Here is a 6,076-nt window from a genome sequence, read left to right as displayed (position 1 = left end):
TGTGTATGTGTTGACGGAAGTAGTAAAGGTGTTGGTGGAAGTTGTGTGTTTGTCTATGATAGCTGCAGGGTTGGTGGCGCTAGTTGCAAGAATGATAGTTGTGGTAATGGGGTTGTTGTTTGAAGTTGCAGGGGTGTTGGTCGGAGTTGTGGGGATATTGGTGGAAGTTGTGGGTGTGTCTGTGGGAGTTGCAGGGTTGTTGATGGTAGTTATGGGCATGTTGGTGTAAATTGCACGTTTGATGGTAGAGGTTGTGGGTTTGTCTGTGGTAGTTTCATGGGTGTTGGTGGGGGTTGTGGGTGTGTTGGTGGAAGTTCTAGGTATGTTGTTGGTAGTTGAGGGGTTGATGGTGCTAGTTGCAGGGGTGAGGGTTGTTTTTGTAGGGCTATTGGTGGAAGTTGCAGGGGTATTCGTAGGAGTTGTGGGGATATTGATGGAAATTGTGGGTGTGTAGGAGGTAGTTGCAGGGTTATTGGTGGTAGTAGTGGGCGTGTTGGTGTAGGTTGCATGTTTGATGGTAGAGATTGTCAGGCTGTTGGTAGAAGTTTTGGGGATGTTGTTGGTAGTTGTGGGTGCGTTGTTGGTCGTTGCGTGGTTGTTGGTGCTCGTTAAAAGGGGGATGGTGGTGGTTGTTACGGCATTGGTGGAAGTTGTGAGGGTGTTGTCAGAAATTGCTAGGGAGTTGGTTGATGTTGAGGGGTGGTTGGTGTGGGTTGTAAGTGTGTTGATGGAAGTTGAAAAAGTGTTGGTGGAAATTATGGGTTTGTCTTTGGTAGTTGCAGGGGTGTTGGTAGATGTTGTTGGGGTGATGGTGGTGGTTGTGGGGGTGTTTGAAGTTGTGAGGGTGTTGGTGGGAGTTGCTGGGGAGGTGGTTGAAAATGCAAGTGTGTTGGTGTGGGTTGTGGGGGTGTTGATGGAAGTTTCTTGGATGTTTGGGGACATTGTGGGTATGTTGGTGGTAGTTCCAGGGAAGTTGCTCGTGGCTATGTGTTTGGCTGCGTTAGTCACAGGGGTATTAGCGTTGGTTGTAGGGGTGTTGATGGAAGTTGTAAGGGTGTTGGTGGAAGTTGTGGGTTTGTCTATGATAGTTGCAGGGTTGATGGTGCTAGTTGCAGAAATGATGTTTGTGGTAATGGGTGTGTTGGTGGAAGTTGCAGGGATGTTGGTAGGAGTTGTGGGGATATTGGTGGAAGTTGTGGGTATGCAGGTGGTAGCTGCAGGGTTGTTGGTGGTAGTAGTGGGCGTGTTGGTGTCGGTTGCACGGTTGATGCTAGAGATTGTCGGGGTGTTGGTAGAAGTTTTGGGGATGTTGTTGGTAGTTGTGGGTGTGTCATTGGTAGTTGCATGGTTGTTGGTGCTAGTTACAAGGGGGATGGTGGTGGTTTTTAGGGCGTTGGTGAAAGTTGTGAGGGTGTTGTTAGAAATTGCTAGGGAGTTGGTTGATGTTGAGGGGTGGTTGCTGTGGGTTGTAAGTGTGTTGATGGAAGTTGTAAGGGTGTTGGTGGAAGTTGTGGGTTTGTCTGTGGTTGTTGCAGGGGTGTTGGAAGTTGTGGGTGTGTCATTGGTAGTTGCAGTGTTAGTCGTGCTAGTTGCAGGCGTGATGGTTGTGGTTTTGGGGGTGTTAGAGGAAATTAGAGGGGTGTCAGAAGAAGTTGCAGGGATGTAGTTGGAAGTAGTGCGTGTGTCACTTGTTGTTGCAGGTTTGTTGGTGGTAGTTGTGGGGGTGTTGGTGTTGGTTGCACGGGTTATGGTGGAGGTTATGGTGGAGGTTGTGGGGATGTTGGAAGTTGAGGGTTTATTTGTTTTTGCAGGGTTGTTGATGCTAGTTGCAGTGGTAATGTTGGTTGTGATGGTGTTGGTGGAAGTTGTAAGGAGGGTGTTAGTGGAAGTTGTGTGGGTGTTGGTGGAAGTTGCAGGAGTGTTAGTGGAAGTCGTGGGGATATTGGTGGCATTTGTTGATGTGTTGTTGGTAGTTGTGGTTTTGTTGGTGGTAGTTGCAGGGTTGTTGGTAGTTTCAGGTTTATTGGTGGTAGTTGCGGGGGTGATGGTTGTGTTTTTGGAGATGTTAAAGGAAGTTAGAGGGGTGTCAGTATAAGTTGTAGGGATGTAGCTGGAAGTAGTATGTGTGTTGGTAGTTGCAGGGGTAATGTTGTTGGTTGTGATGCTGTTGGTGGAAGTTGTAAGGGGGGTGTTAGTGGAAGTTGTGAGGGTGTTGGTATGGGTTGTTTGGGTGTTGATGGAAGTTGTGTGTATGTATGTGATAGGTGCAGAGGTGTTAGTGGATGTTGTGGGGATGTTGGTGGGTGCAGGGGTGTCTGTGCTGGTCAGAGCTGCAGAGGTGGTGGATGAAATAAGAATTTCTGTAAAATCAAGACATGATATCAAATAAAAACGGAAAAAAACAGTTTTCACTGGAAGATTTATTGTGGATTAGAGAGTAACCTCAAACTGTAATTACATGTATATTCACTCTGTTACGAAGGCTACAGAAGTATTAAATAAACAGTAGTAATACTGAATATATGATGGGTCCCTGTCAAAGTGACCTTGACTTTTGGCCACCAAAATCTTTTATGTTCAAAAAATTCCAGTGGACACTTGTCAAATTTGAAAAATTCCAACAGGTTATGGAGAAAGGGACAAAAAGATAGTACCTTCAGTTTAATACCATGGACCTCTCATCTCAAAATGAGATGAAGCCACTCACCTTTTTCTTGGTAGCATATAAACGTTAACTTCCTCTTGCAATCTTCATCAGACCACAAGCCGGAGTGTCCCAGGTCTGAGGCAGTACAGTGCTGATTCCTGTCAAAATTATCTGGCTGGCCTGTCTTCCAGTACTGATAGGCGGCGTTACTCCGATCAGACCATTCACGTTTCCTGCAGATAAGTTGGAATCTTCTTAACAACCATAGTTTTCTAAACTAAAACAAAGATATGTAGGATCTTGTCTTGAAACTCTAGCACAAAGGACATGAGTAACCCTCCAGACCTAAAGAGGCCTATCCAGATGCTCTTTTGTGGTGGGGCGGAAAGTTGTACCTCCTGGTTCTCTCCTTCGTCCCTTATGGTGGCCAGGTCCGTGTAAAACCCCCTGCAGTACCGCTGAGCATCAGACCAGCTCATCATCTTCTTAACATAAATGAAGCGCTTGTCAGCAGTTTTAGAGTCTGTGAAGAAAAGGAATTCAAGATCAGAGCTTCCAGACCCCCCCCCCCCTTCCCACCAGTCCAAAATTCCTTGAACTTGAAAATACTTATTATCAAACCATCAAAGCAGACGAAGGAGTATTCCCGGTGGCACGAGGAGTCATCCCATTTCCCCGAGACCCACATCCTCACACACATCTGCTTTCCTCCGAAGTTGTCTGGCTGACCAGAATCCCAGTTCTTGAATGTTGCGTAGGAATGGTCATCTGACCACCTCCAGTTCGTGAGGTTATCGTAAAGGCCAATCCAGGCCTTCTCTGTGACACCTCCAGTGGACTCCTGCACCGATTTCACCAACAGTTTCTGGTCTTCAACATTGGCCACTGTGGCCAGGTCTGTGTAGTGTTGTCTGCAGTACGTCTGGGCCTTAAACCAGGACGAGTGCTTGTCCACAAAGTGGAACTGGCGATGCTGGCTGGAGGTAAGACCTAACAGGCCTACACACAGAAGAAACTGTTACTAATCAGTAGGATGCCACTAGAGAGGGTCTCCAGATCAGGAGAAGCTCTGGCCTGGATTCTTTGTGACATAGTCTGAATTTGGGATATTCTTTTCGACGCGAAGTCCCTCCTGGTATTGAACCAAGGCCCATAGGAAAAAAAACCCAAAATATTCCAAATCATTTTGGCAAATCAATTTCAGTCTCATCTAAAAAGATGTTTTAAAAATATTAAAGAAATTCAGGCCAGATGCACAAAAATAAATTTTAAAAAAAGCAAAACCTACCAATGCTTAGAGTTAGCATTTAGCTTGCCAAACTGAAAATCTCAAATTGATGATGGTTGCACTATTAACTCATTATTGTAATATTTTTATAAACTTTACATGGTTTGAAAATCTGCCCTCCATCATATTTATATTCTATAGAAAAAAATACAAAGGAAAAATTTAGTTTAAACCTGACCATACTCCACCCAGCAAAGGCAACACTGGTCTAAACTTTACACACTGACAAAACATTCTTGTTCAATTTACTTTCATAAAATAGATTCCAACAAAGATAAACTTTATATTCTAAAAAGAACGAGTCAAATCTGAGACCTTTAAAAGCAGGGAGTTGTTTTTACCAGTGAGGACGAGGAGGACAGATGCTTTCCTCTTCATGCCTGAGCAACTTTCTCAGTACTTTTGTTTTCCTGCAACGCAAAGGTGAAGCGGACATGATTAACAAGCGTAACTCCCACAGCCCCCAGGCCACCCTGAAGTCCATGTACTCAAGTATGTAAGAGAACTATTCAGAAGTACTGAAGACTTTTACAGTACAATTACAATTTCTATCTAAATCTGAAATGACATGTATTCATAACATTGTGACGTCATCGTCCTGGAGGGTTGACGAGATCTGGGCAGACACACCTTGAGAACTTGGTGACGGTCACTGTGAGGACTGGGACATTTTGTTATTTGTTGCCGTGGCAAGGCGGCCAAATTGGGCCATGGAACAGTTTGCTACCACGCAGGGTAGACAGGGAAAAAGTTTCAAAAGATGTTGGTTACATAGTAGTACACCTTTACTATGTATGTTAAGTTAAAAGTAGACTTGAGTTGAAAGTAGTTTTTTTCTTCTTTAAATTTGTCAGTACATTGCTTTTGTAATTTTATACCAATAGCTGTCAGTGACCTATGACCCAAAACAATTAATGTGGCAAAACAGTAGAGGGCAGCGCGGAGTTAAAAGTTCAGGTAGGTGATCAGGTAAACGGGGGAGGGCTGGGATTCACATTGGTTTGGAGAGAGAAGAGACAAAGAAGTCCATGCTGCAGGGGGACGTCAGTGTGGAGGGGCTCTGAGACGCTGCTGGGAGGATTGTTGAAGAAATGTAGATTAGGGTTGATGCGATTCTTGCTTTTCACTTGAAAGCATTCATTCTGTTTAGTTTGGCGGTGCGTCCGTGCCGTTGTGTGTGGCGCAGCGGTTATGTGGTGACCGCTGTGAAACACCTGAATTCATGATTTAACTTAGTCGTTTCATTTTGAACGATTGTGTGACCGTGCGCAAGCTTGTGTTGGACATTTAATTAGGAGTGAATTTATTTGTGTAACTAATACCGTTTGCTGTATTTGAGTTCATTGGAAAATTTTAATACATATACATGGTTAATTATTTGATTAGAACAATTTGATTTATTAGGAAATGAATCCGAAATGAAATAATTTGAATTTGTTTATTCAACACATATTGTTTTGAATTTAAAGTAAAAAGTAATAAAAGTAAAAGAATTACCAATTTGAGAAATGGCAATGAAAAAGAAGTTATTTGAGGAAAATGTTGTTGCTTTTAAGTTGTGTTTCTTTTCTTTGAAATGCGTTTGAAGTCGAGCAATAACCGATTTGTTGTTTGTGTTTAAAGGGCATCAACCTGCTACACTGGTAAACTGCAGCACTTCTACTACGTCACTCTACTAGTTGTTCTCCGAGTGGAACCTGATCTGTCATTGAGAACACAACCCATGTGAAATCAAACCAAGAAAAGCTGAGGTGCCCGAAGCCTCCACCCTCAAGCCATTTCTCCAAGTTTCGGCAGGAAGTGATGTCGAACCCCAAATAACTTGTCAGTGTAACAAAAATCCAAGTACACGTTGGTTTTGTGGACTGCAGGATGATTAGTGGACCCATAACCCAGTAAGTCCTCCCCAACCCTGGCAGACCCCCAATAGATGAGCAGAATGGAACATGGATGTTTGAACTAGAAGTTCTACATGTTCTCCAACAGGTGCTAATATATCAATCAAACCACTGACTCAATGATTGACAATATGAATGTGATCCTGTTCCATCAGCAAAAAATACTGCTCAAAGAATCAATATACTCCTCTACTCTACCCCCCTAAGACCCCTGGTACAAGTACAAATATCCACTCAGGTTCC

This window comes from Aulostomus chinensis, chromosome 24 (assembly GCF_037954235.1).
Source record: "Aulostomus chinensis isolate RoL2024-O1b breed Wild chromosome 24, RoL_Achi_v1.0, whole genome shotgun sequence".
Taxonomy (NCBI): domain Eukaryota; kingdom Metazoa; phylum Chordata; class Actinopteri; order Syngnathiformes; family Aulostomidae; genus Aulostomus; species Aulostomus chinensis.
Note: the sequence above shows the minus strand (reverse complement) of the source record.